This window comes from Mesoplodon bidens (assembly GCF_964165515.1).
Source record: "Mesoplodon bidens genome assembly, chromosome: 4".
NCBI lineage: Eukaryota > Metazoa > Chordata > Mammalia > Artiodactyla > Ziphiidae > Mesoplodon > Mesoplodon bidens.
In genome coordinates this window covers 52,390,318-52,406,952 of record NC_138160.1, presented here as the reverse complement: position 1 = coordinate 52,406,952, position 16,635 = coordinate 52,390,318, and positions in this window count along the sequence as shown.

The window sequence follows — 16,635 nt, the reverse complement described above, 5'->3', positions numbered from 1 at the left end:
GAACTTTTTTGATTTAAAGTCTACTTTGACTGATGTTAGTATAGCCACTCTGCTCACTTTTGGTTACTATTTGCATGGGATATCTTTTGCTGTATTTTCACTTTCAATCTGTTTGTATCTTTGAATCTAAAATGAGTATCTTGTAGGCATCATATAGTTAGGTCATGTGTTCTTATCCATTCTGCCAATCTCTGTGTTTTGATTGTCAAGTTTAATCCATTGCATTTAAATAAATTACTGATGAGGGACTTCTGTCATCATTCTGCTCTTTGTTTTCTATATGCCTAATAGCTCCTTTGTCTCTCATTTCATGCATTACTCTTTTCTTTAGTGCTTAGTTGATTTTTTTGGTAGGAAACGTTTAAATTCCTTTCTCATTTTCTCTTGTGTACATTCTATAGCTATTTTTTTTGTATGTGTGGTTACCATGGGGATTACATTTAACATCCTAAATTTATAACACTCTAATTTGAATTTACACCAGCTTAACTTCAATAACATACAAACCTCTGCTCTTTTACAGGTCCATCTCCACCCTTTTTTGTATAGATGACACAAAATTACATCTCTATACAATGTGTCCCCCCCAAATATAAACTAATAAATATTATTATTTTTTAAATCTTTTTTTTAACATCTTCATTGGAGTATAATTGCTTTACAATGGTGTGTTAGTTTCTGCTTTATAACAAAGTGAATCAGCTATACATATACATATATCCCCATATCTCCTCCCTCTTGTGTCTCCCTCCCACCCTCCCTATCCCACCCCTCTAGGTGGTCACAGAGCACCAAGCTGACCTCCCTGTGCTGTGTGGCTGCTTCCCACTAGCTATCTATTTTACATTTGGTAGTGTATATATGTCCATGGCACTCTCTTCGTCCCAGCTTACCCTTCCCACTCCCCGTGTCCTCAAGTCCATTCTCTATGACTGTGTCTTTATTCCTGTCCTGTCCCTAGGTTCTTCAGAACCACTTTTTAAAAAATAATTATTTTAAATGCTTAGTCTCTGAAATTATGTAGACACATGGAATTACAAACTAAAGTTGCAATATTACTAGCTTCTAGACTAATAATTTAAAAAATATATATTAGTCCTTTAAAGCATGTATAAAACAAAAAGTGGAGTTACAAACCATTGTTATAATAATACTAGCTTTTATGATTGCCCATATCTTTACTAAGATGTTTATTTCTTCATACAGATTTGAGTTACCATTTAGTGCTCTTTCATTTCACCCTGTAGGACAACCTTGAACGTTTCTTGCAAGGCAGGCAGATCTAGTGGTAAAGAACTCTCTCAGCTTTTGTTTATCTAGGAATATCATAATTTCAAAGGAAAAGGAAATTATTGAAGGAAAAGAGTCTTAAAAAATCGATTTTCACAATCTCTGTCTTTTCATTTACTTTTTGAGTATTTGGGTGTAATGTAGCTACTTATATGTTTGGGCTATGCCTAAAATTTTAGTATCTTAGTATTTATGTTTGGTCTACTTTTTTTCCTTTATTTTTCTTTTTCTGCCTTGTTTTGGAATAGTTGAATATTTTTTTAGTGTTCTATTTTAATGTATAGTGTTTTTATTGTATCTCTTTATATTTTTTTTAGTAGTTGCTCTAGGGCTTACTATATGCATATTAAACTTTTCACAGCCTACTTAGAATCAGTATTTTGTCACTTAAAGAGAAAAGTAAAGAACTTACAACCATGTATTACTATGTACTTTCTCTTCTTTATATTATTGTCTTATAAATTACATCTAGTTAAATTGTAAATCCCATCACACATTGTTATATTTTTTGCTTTCAACTGTTGAACATATTTTAAAGAACCAAGAAGAAAAGAATAGTCTCCCTATTTACTGAGATATTTTTTATTTTTATTACTTTTTCTTAATTTTTGATATTCTAAATTTATCTTCTGATACATTTATTTCCCTTTTGTCTGAAGGAGTTCCTTCAACATTTCTTTGAAAACATATCTTCATTCCTGAAAGTTTTGCTGGATATAGAATTCTTAGTTGACAGTTCCTTTCTTTCATCTCTTTAAATATGTTGTTCCACTCTCTTGGAATCCAGTGTTTCTGATGAAAAATTTGAGTTTTTCAAATTATTTTTCCTTTATATATAAAGCATTGTTAATATATCTGGTTGTTTTTCTTTGTATTTCATTTTTAGCAGTTGAATTATCATATGTCTGGGCATAATTTCTTTGGATTTCTCCTGTTGGGCTTTTCTGAGCTTTTTGAATCTGTATTAATGTATTTCATGAAGTTTGGGTAGTTTTCACTCATTATTTCTTTAAATACTTTTTTTTAGCACCACACTTTCTCCTTTCTTTCTTAGACACAGATGACACAAATGTTAGCTCTTCTGTTATAGTTGCATAAGTCTCTTAAGGTTTTGTTCATTAAAAAAAATCTTTTTTCTCTTTGTTTTTCAGATTGAATAATTTCTATTGATACATTTTCTAGTCCACTTATTCATTTTTCTGTTATGTTTGTTCTGCTATTGATGTTACCCAGTTATTTAAAAATTTTGTTTGTTTTCAGTTCAAAACATTTCACTTGTTTCTTTTTTATATTGTCTGTTTAAGTGATGAAATTTTCTATTTTTCCATTGGTTCAAGAATGTTTTTGATTGATTCATGGAGTATTTTTGTAATAGCTACTTTAGAATCTCTGATAATTCCAACATCTTTGTCATCTCAGCATTAACATCCTTTATCTTTTCCTCTGCACTTTGAGATTTTGCAAGTTATTTGTGTGATGAGTAAGTTTGGATTATATTCTGGACATTTTGAATATTATAAGACTATGATATCATTTCAATTCTATGGATAATGTTAATAGTTTTGTTTCAGCAGGGAGCCAACCTGGTTAGGTTCAGGGAACTGGTTCCAACTCACTGCTGTAGACTGTGGTTCCAATGTCAGTTGCATTTTTACAGTCTTTGTAGCACTATGTTGTTTTCCTGCGTGTGTGCCATCCAGTGGTCAGACTTGACCAGAGCTGTGGTGTAGAGGTTCAGTTTTTTAGTTTTTAATTGAAGTATAGTTGATGTATAATATTATGTAAGTTATGGGTACACAATACAGTGATTCACAATTTTTAAAGGTTATACTTCATCTATAGTTACTACAGAATATTGGCTATATTCCTTGTGTTGCACAACATATCCTTATAGCTTATTTTATACATAATAGTTTGTATCTCTTAATCCCCTACCCTTATATTGTCCCCTTCAGTCTCCCCAGTTGTAACCACTAGTTTGTTCTCTGTATCTATTTATTTATTTTTTGTTGTATTCACGAGTTTGTTGTAGTTTTTCAGATTCCACATAAGTGACATTGTACAGTATTTGTTTTTCTCTGTCTGACTTATTTCACTTAGCATAATACCCTCCAAGTCAATCCATATTGTTGCAAATGGTAAAATTTAATTCTCTTTATGGCTTAGGAGTATTCCATTGTGTATATCTATATTACATGTTCTTTATCCATTCATCTGTTGCTGGACAATTAGGTTGCTTCCATATCTTGGCAATTATAAATAATGCTGTTATGAACATTGGGGTGCAATGTTCATATATGTTCATTTCAAATTAGTGTTTTGTTTTTTTCAGATAAATACCGAGGAGTGGAGTTGCTGGGTCATATGGTAGTTCTATTTTTAGTTTTTTGGGAAACCTCCATACCGTTTTTCACAGTGGCTGCACTAATTTACATTCCCATACTTTTAGGGTGTACAAGGGTTCCCTTTTCTCCACATCCTCAGCAATATTTATTTGTGTTCTTTTTTATAATAGCCATTCTGACAATGAGGTGATATCTCATTGTGGTTTTGATTTGCATATCCCTGATGATTAGCAATGTTGAATATCTTTTCACGTACCTGTTGGCCACCAGCATGTCCTCTTTAGAAAACTGTCTATTCAGGTCTTCTGCCCATTTTTATATCGGGTTGTTTATTTTTTTGATATTAAATTGCATGAGCTAAATATATATATATACTATATTAACCTCTTATTGGTCATATCATTTGCAAATATTTTTTCCCATTCAGTAGGCTTTCTTTTCATTTTGTCAGTGGTTTTCTTTGCTATGCAGAAGCGTTTAAGTTTAATTAGGTCCCATTTGTTTATTTTTGCTTTTAATTCCTTTGCTTTAGGAGACACATCCAAAAAAATATTGTTATGATTTATGTCAAAGTGTGTTCTCCCTATGTTTTCCTCTAAGACTTTTATGGTTTCTGGTCTTATGTTTAGGTCTTTAATCCATTTTTAGTTTATTTTTGTATATGGTGTTAGGGAATGTTCTAATTTCATTCTATTACATGTAGCTGTCCAGTTTTCCAAGCACCCCTTATAGAAGAGACTGTCTTCTCTACATTGTATATTCTTGCCTCCTTTATTGTAGATTAATTGACCATACATGCGTGGGTTTATTTCTGGGCTCTCTATTCTGTTCCATTGTGGTATGTGTCTGTTTTTGTGCCAGTGACATACTGTTTTGATTACTGTAGCTTTGTAATATAGTCTGAAGTCAAGGAGTTTGATTCCTTCAGGTTGGTTCTTCTTTCTCAAGATTGTTTTGGCTATTTGAGATCTTTTGTGCTTCCATAGAAATTTAAAAGTTTTTTGTTCCAGTTCTGTGAAAAATGTTACTGGTATCAATATTTTGATAAGGATTGCATTGAATCTGTAGATTGCAGATCCTTGGGTAGTATGGTCATTTTAACAATATTGATTCTTTTAATACAGGAACATGGTATATATTTTCATCTGTTTGTGTCATCTTCAATTTCTTTCATCAGCATCTTATAATTTTCAGAGTATATGTCTTTTACCAACCTAGGTAGATTTATTCTTAGGTTTTTTTTTTTGATGTGGTAGTAAATGGGATTTTTGCCTTAATTTTTCCTTCTGATAATTTGTTGTTAGTGTATAGAAATGCAACAGATTTCGGCATATTAATCTTGTATCCTGCAACTTTACTGAATTTACTGATGAGGTCTAGTAGTCTTCTGGTGGCATCTTTAGGGCTTGCTATGTGTAATATCATGTCATCTGCAAAGTGACAGTTTTACTTCTTTCTTTTCAATTTGGATTCCTTTTTTTTTTCTTGTCTGATTGCTGTGGCTAGAACTTCTAATACTATGTTGAATAGAAGTGTCAAGAGTGGGCATCCTCATCGTGTTCCTGATCTTAGAGGAAATGCTTTCAGTTTTTCACCATTGAGTATGATGTTAGCTGTGGGTTTGTCGTATATGACCTTTATTATGTTGACGTATGTTCCCTCTATGCCCACTTTCTGGACAGTTTTTATCATAAAGAGGTGTTGAATTTTGACAAAAGCTCTTCCTGCATCTATTGAGTTAATCATATAGATTTTATTCTTCAGTTTGTTACTGTGGTGTATCACATCGATTTGTGGATATTGAAAAATTCTTGTATCCCTAGGATAAATCCCACTTGATCATGGTGTATGATCTTTTTATGTATTGTTGGATTCAGTTTGCTAATATTTTGTTGAGGATTTTTGCATCTATGTTCATCAGTTATATTGGCCTATAATTTTTTTTGTGTGTGCCTCTTGTCTTTGGTTTTGTTATCAGGGTGATGCTGACCTCATAGAAAGAGTTTGGGTGCAGGTCAGAGGTGAGCTTAGGAGTTCCTAAATGACTTTATGAGTTTGCTTTCCTGAGCTTTTACAGTCCAAAATATCCCTCAAACTTTGCAGTTTCTTGGTGTTCCTCTTAATAGTTGTCTACTCAGAAAACTAGGACTTTAGTTACCATACATGGCTGTGCACTTCTGCAAGTACCTCTGCATCTAAGGCCAAGAGACAGTTGGTAGGGGGACTGATGGAGGATAAAAGCAATGGGTGTTTGCCCCACATTGTTATAATCACAGGTCCTCTAAACAGAGGAGAAACCTCCCCTCTCTCAGTTTTGGTTTTTGCATGCTCCCATTGCCTCTGCCTGTTGCCACTACCACAGGATTACTTGGAGGCTGGGTGGGGGGGAACAAAGCAGTCTTTCTGAGCATTAGTAGTGCCCTTTCCATTCCTTGAGGAAAGCTAGAGGGCTTCTCCTGGAGCTCTTTCTGCCTGCACCCTGTTGTCTAAGCATATTGAGTTTAGGTGACAGTTACTTGAGGAAAAAAATAGTAAACCAGTGTGACAGTATTTCAAATGCTGTTCTTTCCCAGAATCCACCTGGTACAGTTAACTTTTCAGAGTTTTCAAATATCTGTTCTATCCAATCTGTCTGGGTCTTATTGGTTTTTTTTTTTTTTGTATTCAATGGGATAGATTGACTGGGATGTACTTATATTTAACCCAGAACTGGAACCTTCTCCCTTAGATTGCAGGGATGTATTAGTTGGTATGCCATTGGTACTTTGAGGATAATGATTGTGTGAGCATCTTTGGTCAATCTGAGTTATTTTATGCTATTATGGTCTTTTTGTCCTTTTCTTTCTTCCTTTCCTTCCCTTCTTTCTTCTTCTTTCACTTCCTCCTCTTCTTCCTTACTTGAGTCACTGGTTGCTTTTGGTCTCTCCTTACATAAACTGTAAGAGGGAAAATAGAAATATATGCATAGTTTTGCTTCTTCCACTCCATTGCAGAACTCCTGTTTTATTTTTATTGCTGGCATCTTTCCATTGGCTGAGCCTGCTCCTTGCCACCTCTGTCACCATTGCTGATTGCCATGTCATCACTGCCAGCAGATTTGCTCACGGTCAATCCTATTTGCTTCTCATTTTTTCCTCTTCTTTTAATATGTCTTTTCTAATACTTATCTGCTTTTATGTAAATTACTACATGCATACCAGTTTTTATTTTCTATTAGTATACCAATTACAGTGAAAATCAAGTGTAATTTTTTTCTCATTGTCTGTGTTGATTTGTTTCACTTTGATCAGACCTGTTTGAGTGTGTGTGTGTGTGTGTGTGTGTGTGTTTGTGGTATGGTGGGAAATGAGGGCTATGTTAGTGATCTGGAAACATATTGGAAGCCTGAGGTTTTGTATAATTTTATTTTAGTTGTTTTTTAAGATTAAAATAAGCAGTGCTATTTTATCATTCTTAATATTAGCTAGCAACTTTACCTTAATCTTGATGCTGGATTTAGCACTTTTCACTGCATCAGAGCTTAGAAGGAGAATTTTATTAGTTAGAAGGCCTGGATCTAATCATGGTTCTAGTATTAGTTAGACAAAATTGAGCATTAATTTTACTACCTATTCATTATATTTTATTTATGAATGAAGTAATAATGATTGACTAGTACCAGCTGCAAATCTGGGTACAAACAGGCCCGTTCCTTTTACTCTGAAGCCACAATGGGAAGAGCAGGTGCAACAGGAGAGGAAATTAGAGAGCAACCAGTGGAACGAAGTTGAGTCCTCCAAGAAGGTCATGCAAGACTGAGGTTAGGAATTTAGAAGGTGGACTCTGCAAGGGAGTAAAACTCATTCTGTTTTTTCTTTCCCCATCTCTTCAGTTTTACCTTAAATTTACCAAAATACTTATCTATAATCAGAAGTGATTATTGGAGAAAAATGAAAGACTGGGCTTTAACTTTGTTTCCTCCAGGCCTGGATTTGGTACCACTCCTCTGTGCTCACATAGCTCCATGGGCTCATGTTTGTCTTAATTCTGATCACTCTGTGTGTTCATTTCCTCCTTATTTAATGGTTCTCCAGCTAGATAACAATATTCTTGATGGCAGGGTTTTAATTTTTTCACTGGATATTTCTAGTACAAACAGAGTTCCTGACATATGGAGGGTACTCAGTGATTGTTTTATTAATCATGTGTTAGAGGGATATTGAAAAAATAGTAACCAACAGCAATAAATTCATTGTAAGCAAAGGAAAACTCATGAGAAAAGGTTTATGTCTTCTAATTGTGAGAGATTGAATAAGACAGAAAATACGTGTTAAGAATAAAGTTGAAAGCTGTAGCTTACCTCTACTTATTATACTGTGATTACAATTTAGTTTTGTATGACATTCAATTTAGTAGTCTTGCTTGCAACCCGTTCTTTCCTCTGCCCAAGGTGTCTTTATATGTATGATATATCTTACAATTTGAGCTTCTTATACCTTGGTTACCTTAGAGTGATCTTCTTACACCTTGATTTCAGTACTCTGGAGAAGTTCTGCCTGCCTCTATAATAAGGTGCTCCCCTGGAAACCTCCAAAGTGAAATTCACATTTGCTATATAGCACGTATTTTAAGTCAGATCATCCCAATTAGTGGTCTATGTATTTGATAAAAATATTTCTAGCCATTTGTTCATGTTGATAGCTAACCAGAAGCTAGATATTACTTACCTTAAATAGGGATTACATAGATAGCCAAAATTTTTAACAGAAAAAATTTAACAAAATGTATACACACAAACAGACACACACATATCCTTAAACACACATATATAAATAGTCTACACTACCACTGTATTCTTTTAGAAACTGAATATGGAAACAGAGATAATAGAAGTCTCAGAGTAGTTTGAAGTTGTAGGAGAAACAGAAATTCTTGAAGTTCTCTTTGGGTAGAGGAAAAAGGGATAAAACTTTTTTTAAACTTTCTTGAATACATAGATCATTTAGTAAGTTATTCTCAGCTGTGGAAAACCCTCAACATGTGCACAAAGCTCGCTTGGAAAAAGTTATGACTAAGTTTTCCTGTACTTTAAGTTCCCATAAGCATTAAACATTCATGGTTTCAGAAGATTTTAAGTGAACTAAAAACCAGGTAATCATTTTCTAATTAATGGGGAGAGTGGTAGCTTAGGCAGTCAGAGCAGTTAACTAAGAGATAGTGAAAAGATTTTTGATGGAGTGGCTCATTTTTAAAATGATACTATGATTATTATATTTTAATGTGAAGTGGGAAGATAGAAACAAATAGCACATCAAGAAAATAAAGAGTAATTCATTTAATTCTTACATTGTCCTCACTGTAAAGAGCTTTGTCTCCTGAAAAAGGAAGTCAGAATAATTTATCTAATTGTCTGTCTGTCTGTCCATGTGGTCTATCTACCCATCTGGTCTGTGTATGTGATATATCTATAAAGGCATGACCTAGAAGGGAAGGAAACAAAAGGTAAGGAATGAAATCTCTCTAAGTAGATATGCAAAAACATATGGAATGTTTAATGGTGAATGGAAATCAGGGACATTACTTCAGAGAGAACCAAGAAGAATTTTGATTTTTGGAAGTAGATATAATAAAATGAAAATAAAAACAATAAGTGAGGAAGTGAAGAGGGAAAGGGTGGGATTTCTTTTTCTTTTTTTCTTTTCTCACATGCCAGTGTGAGATGTACTGGTACTGGAGATTTTGTATACTGGTGACAACCAAGTACTAGAGCACATTTATTGGTTTTATGTTACTAAAAATAATTGAAACATCAATATAAATCACCTATTCTAAACTCAGGTCTTGGGAGTTGGGATGAACTAAAACCGGAAATATGCTTTGAAATGAGGTTAGATATGAGCAGAGGTCTTTCATTTTGGGCTCTTGTTGAAAATACAGGAGAACCCAGGATACTAGTCTTGTTTATGCAGAGGAGGTGCCATTATAGCACTTTGGCTTTACGATGGCGCTAGAGATAGATCAGAAGGGAAAAGATGAGAATCTGAATGTGTGTGAACACAACACTTTCCGAAGCAGACTTTAGTGTCGGGCATTGCCAGAGTTGGTGAAGAAAATGGAATACACTCGTTTTTTGTCCATCACCTGTTTTCCTTATTCTTCCCACTTCCCATTAGAAATGTCGAAGTAGAAGCTGTGAGTTTTACAGTTGGCCTAATCAGGACTTTATTTCTATCACTGCTTATTGCGGGGCGACCAGACATCTACTTTGTGGCTCTCAGTTGAGTGAGAGGGGAAGCTGTGTATTCTCTGGGGTTTGGGCCTTGTACTAATATTGACCAAACTTCTCAGTCTCTCTCTCTCTTTTTAAATTTTATTGGAGTACAGTTGATTTACAATGTTGTGTTAGTTTCAGGTGTACAGCAAAGTGATTCAGCTATACATATACATATATTTATTCTTTTTCAGATTCTTTACCCATAGAGGTTTTTACAGAATACTGAGTAGAGTTCCCTGTGACATACAGTAGGTCCTTGTTGGTTATCTATTTTACATATAGTAGTGTGTGTATGTTAATCCCAAGCTCCTAATTTATCCCTCCTTCCCGTGTTTCCCCTTTGTAACCATAAGTTTGTTTTTGAAATCTGTGAGTCTGTTTCTGTTTTGTAAATAAGTTCATTTGTATTATTTTTTAAAATTAGATTCCACATAGGAGTGATATCATATGATATTTGTCTTTCTCTGTCTGACTTTCTTCACTTAGTATGATAATCACTAGGTCCATCCAGGTTGCTGCAAATGACATTACTTTGTTCCTTTTTATGGCTGAGTAATATTCCATCATATATAGGTACCACATTCTTTATTCATTCCTCTGTTGATGGACATTTAGGTTGCTTCCATGTCTTGACTATTGTAAATAGTGCTGCAATGAACACTGGTGTGCATGTATCTTTTCAAATTATGGTTTTCTCCGGATATATGCCCAGTAGTGGGATTGCTGGATCATATGGTAGTTCTATTTTTAGTTTTTTAGCTCAGTCTCTCATTGTACTAATCTGCTTTTTAAAAATGCTGGTAACTAATAATAATAGTTACAGTTTATTGAGTTTTATGCCAAGATTGTGCAAAGTGTTTTTGCAGACATTACATACTTTATTTCAGTTGGTCCTTCTAATAATCATATAAGGTAGGTGACATTATCTTCATTCCACAGATGAAAAACCTGGAAGTTGGGGAACTTGTCTAAGACCACACTGTTAGTAAGTGGCAGTGGAGATTTCTACTCAAGCCTGTCTCCATAGCCAGTGTACTTAAGCACTGTTCTACACTGCTCAACAGGAAAAGGTAGGAGTTTGTGCAAACATTTTTATGTTTATTAATTTGGGGGCTTATGAGCATTCAGGATCTGTCTTTTGACAGTTAAAGATTTGTTACAATAAGAGTTTATTTTTTAATCCTTGAATTATTTCCAACACCAGATCCTCATTTTCTTAAAACATTATGATCTATCTTCTCATTCTCATTTTCAGCATCTTTTTTCACATACTCTTGGCATTCCTGCCTTTCTTATGATATATTCTATGCCCAGAATCCTTTCATGGTGAGGTCTTACTTTCTTAAAGAGTTTTAAAAATCCAATTTCTTCCTTCAAAAATTTTTTTCTGAAAAAAACAGAAAAAGCAATTTCTCCTGTCTCACAATATTCTAAAAATACAATTTAATTTTGCACCTGTTTCTGTAATGATATTTTATTAACAGTTTCATGGAGATGCAAAGGTTTTAATTTTTGCTTTTTTTCAGTGTTTGTACTTTTTTCCATCTTTCCTCATTTGTAAAGGGGAGAAAGCAGAATTTCAGGGCTCTTAAAATATTCATACTGCTTTTTCTAATGCCATTTGTAAATGTACACTTGCTAAATATTTTTAAGGATCTTAGTGATGTTAATCATAAAGAGCTAGATGCTCAATATTTTAGATTGTGTATTCTTCAAGAAATTAAGCCAAATGATAAATTCCTAAATAAAAGATGTGTATGTATGTTTGTATAGCATAGACTTTATCCTCACGTGTGACTTATGGTTAGTAGTGATAAATTCTTGTATGCCTTTTGAAGAAATCTGTGAGCCTCACATGTGCAGCCCAAGGGCAAGAGCACTGAATGGGGGGATGGGAGGAGGGAGGATGTTAGGCAGACCCTTGGCTTCCAGCACCCTCCAGCCCTGCCCTTAGACCCTGCTTTCCTTGCTGTGGTGCTCTGTGCTCTGCGGCCAAGTCCTCCTTTCCATAGCCACATGGGCTGGGCATGTCTTAGGCCCTAAATAGGAGATTTTAAAATGTTATTTATTTTTCTTTTTTCCCCCACACAGTTTGCCTGATGATTCAATGAAGGGAAGCATTTCTACCTTTTTAGTTTAGCATAATAAAATGTGCTTACTTAAAATTTAATACTTTACCTTACCTATTATTAAGGTATATTTTGTAGAATTATCCAAGAATATCTTTTTAAATTTCAGATTTCCTCAAGTTACTGGAATAGAGTTTGGATTTGATCCAGATACACAGCCAGGACATCAAATCATAAAAGATACTGTAAAACGTTCAAGGACAATACTTACAGAGAAAAAAAAAGTTTATCTTCTTGCTGTTAAGGAGTACATTCCAAATGTGAGATTATGTACCTGCCCACACTCACATATACAATTTTCTTTTGATTTCAGACCCTTGGTGGTTTAAATTTTTCCATTGTATATTTATAATTCATGAATTAGATTTATTTTATTTTTTTGTGTGCAGGTATAGTTTCATTGTTAATATATTTCATATTAACAGATTTTATAATATAGAATATCTGCAATTCATGCTTGTTAACACTGTTCTGTCAATGATTGACAAACATAGCCAGAGATGGCTAAACAACTACAAAAAAAATTCCATGATGTACTGCTGAACTTTACATTTAGTGATAAACACTTTATTTTATTTTTTTTTCGGTACGCGGGCCTCTCACTCTTGTGGCCTTTGTGGCCTCTCCCGTTGCGGAGCACAGGCTCTGGATGCGCAGGCTCAGCGGCCATGGCTCATGGGCCCAGCTGCTCCGCGGCATGTGGGATTCTCCCAAACCGTAGCACGAACCCGCGTCCCCTGCATCGGCAGGCGGACTCTCAACCACTGCGCCACCAGGGAAGCCCTTAAATAATTTTTTGATTAATTCTAGACATTGGATAAATTTCTTATGCTTGGGGAAATATAATAAAAGATGACTGAGCACTATTTGCCAAGACATAAGACTAGGCTTGTAGGAAATATAAATAATTATAAGAAAGGTATAAGCAAAATTTCAGAGGTAGAAAGCACGAAGTAAGTTCTAAAGAAGTATATATTGTTCAAATTCTTCTACTTCACAATCTTTTTTTTTAATGGTTACATTACTTTTATTGTCATAAACTGATGTTTAATCTTATCTTTCTTCACATTGCTTAACTTTTTTTAAAAACATCTTTATTGAAGTATAATTGCTTTACAATGTTGTGTTAGTTTCTGCTTATAACAAAGTGAATCAGCTATATGTATACCTATATCCCCAACTTCACAATCTTATTTCAACTACCTTTTCAGGTTTACTTTACTCTCTTATTTCTATTCTATGTGAACCACTCTAATTAGTCAAATTGGCTTAATAAGTGTCCTGTAAAACATCTCATCCTTTCCTACTTAAAAAGCATTGTACCTTGGCATATAGAGCTCATTTTATTTTGGTTTAGAAGTTTTATCCATTTAAAAAAAAGTCACTTAGCAATAATTCAAACAAAGATTGGACCAAATTTGGGATTATCATGTGTTTTAACCAATCTTACTCTATGTATAGTCTGAAGAAGAATCAGATAAACCATCAGCAGTAATTGCAGTACCTGGCATAGTAGTATGACTTTGCCATATTTCTCAGGACCTGAAAGAACATTTGTAACAACTTAGAACTGCAAGAACACAAGGCTTAAGAAGTTTTCTCACCATTAGAGATAATGCATGTGAAAAATTCTGATTCTGATAGTAACACTGTATAGGTAATGTGCTTTATTCAGAGTCAAAATGAATCTGACAAATAACATACAATTTTAGCATTATTAAGCATAGTAACATAATTTTGATTGTTTTGTGTTGTTCTAGATTTTTAATTCTAGGGATATTGCTCTAAAAGTTCTTTTCATTTGACTCTTCTGAAGCATGTACCCTTCTGACTCTTCAGTGTGTTATGCAGAAAATAATACAAGTATGTTTGTGAACATGTTGTTTGTGATTTAAGTATATACATTACATAATTTTTCCTGCCATTGTTGCTTTAATCACTCTCTGCTATGACTCTGACTCGATTCAGAATAAGAAAAAGTAGATAAATGTATATAACACTGATCATTACTATTTATTGTTCTGGCAATTTTGATGATGAAGGTGTAAGGTATAGCAATGGGATATTAAATATTATCTTTATAGAAGTCCTGAGTTTTTCATGTTAATGAAATAGACCATGTAGACTTTGTATGACATTTGCTTACCTGTTACAATTTCAATTAAGTTTTTTTTCACTAGAAAGAAATGAGATGGCATATTGCAGAATTTATCAATAGATTATGAGAAACATTTATTCTGAAATAGTTTAAAATCAGATTGGGCCAAATTTATAATGGGTTTATAATTGGTTAGTTGATAAAATAATTATCTGCCTAAACATACCTCACCTTTGATAGTTTTAAGTTTATAATTTTTGAAAATAAAATGCACCTTCTGCCTTTTCTCAGCCACAGGATGTACATATCATAACTAGAGCAAAGAGACATTCTTTCCTAGGGAGGTCATGTGTGCCTTTCCCTAATTTGTAGAAGGAAAAAGACACACCCAATTAACATGTAGGTTAGCAGTAGTGAACTGTGTACAATAACATAGTTAATATAAGTGGAAAGAAGAACTTAGGTGGTGTAATTTTCTCTTAATTTCCCTCTACTTTTAGCTGTTAGTCATAGGAAAAGTGGACATACTGATACACACATATACTGATTATCTCTGAGTCCATAATAGGAAGCAGACAGGAGTAGAAAATTTTGCTTGTAACAGATGTAGCTTTCATTTGAATAATGAGATACCAAGTAGATTTCTGAAATTTTTTTAAATTAGAAGGAATGTATGTAGATTCCTAGGAAACAAGAAATTTATTCTGAAATCCTCAGGATATGTAATTGACATTTAGTGAAGTTCAGATCATGGTCAAAACTTGAATTGAGCATCATTTGTAGAGCAAATGAATATTTATTGAGCATGTACTATTTTTGTTTGTTGAATGCATGAATGAATGAGGAGACCTTTTAAACTATGTGTTACTGTTGCATTTTACTGTGTGAAGATGTACCATTTTATATGAAAGTCTTAGTAGAGGGAAATGTAGTCCAGGAGGTTAAAACCAAAGGGAGCTAATTCACAGAAAAAAGCTGAAATAAAAACGTCAGAAAGGATAAAGAGAAAAGATAGTATGTAATGAAAAGTGGAATATTACTTGGGTACACTCTAACTTACTATTTTCTTTAATAATTTATTGATATTAACTCTGAACAAATACATTATATGTTATAGACAAAATTTTACTTGGGAAAGATGGCACATGTAAAATGGTTTTCCAAATTGAGTTAATAAAATAGTAATTTCACACTTAAAATTATTTGCCTAGAAAGGCAGCAGGTATAATGCTTTAAAAAGTATCTGTTATTTTTGGGCCTCTCACTGTTGTGGCCTCTCCTGTTGCGGGGCACAGGCTCCAGACGCGCAGGCTCAGCGGCCATGGCTCACGGGCCCAGCTGCTCCGTGGCATGTGGGATCTTCCCGGACCGGGGCACAAACTCGTGTCCCCTGCATCGGCAGGTGGACTCTCAACCATGCGCCACCAGGGAAGCCCAAGTATCTGTTATTTTAAAAGCATATTAATTTAGACAGAACTGAGTAAGAATTTATAACTTTCTTTGGAAACCCTGTATAATGCAAATATATAGTATAAAATTATGAGAGTTAGAAATATTTAAGAGAACATTTTAAGTAAGAAGCTCATGCCATTTATATATTGACATGTTTATAAATCTTTAGTCTTTAAAGCAGAATGCTACTCTAGGTGAGGTCTCTTATAGTTTTCTCTTAATTATCTTGATGAGGTTGATATTAATTTCTACTTTTTATAGCCTTGCAATTTACCACTCTACTTACTTGAAGTTTTCTGTGTTTCACTTTTTTCCCCCCAGCAACCTACTTATGCATCACTTTCTATTAGCCCTCAATTCAGCATCCAACTTCATTTTATTTTCCTAACATATGTCCATTGGGGATAGGCTTCCTATTGGGAGCAGGGGTGCGCTGGTGAAAGCATCTATTTTTGGTTATTATTTTTTAACTAGAGTGTCAGTTTTGTGTTGAAGAGAGATCTGTATTAATTCATTCAGATGTATTGAAAAAGATTTAATGACCCAAAAGGTACAAGTAGGTAGAAATAGGAAGTGATATAGATGATTAAGTTTTCAAACTTTACCACATAATAGATTTAACCTAGAGAACTTTTAAGGATCCTTATTCTTATACCAACTAAATTAGAGTATTTGGGGGTAAGACATAGGTATCAGTATTTTTAAGAATTCCCCAAGTGATTCCATTATGCAGCCAAATTTGAATACCAGTGACATATATCTGTGGTTAGATTTTTAAAAATATGTGACAAATACTCTATGAGGCCCACAAAGCCTCAAATATTTACTATATAGCCCTTTGCAGAAAAAGTCTGTTGACCCATGATATAGATTACTCTTTCATCAGACTAGAAGCATTGGTATCACATGAAACCTTGTTAGAAATGCAGAATTCCAGGCCCTATCCCAGACCTGCATTTTAACAAGATCTCTAGGTGGTTCACATGGACATTAAAGTGTGAGAAGCACTGATACATATCATGTTGAGGATAATATTATTTATTATTAAGCTCCTTGATACTTTTCTAA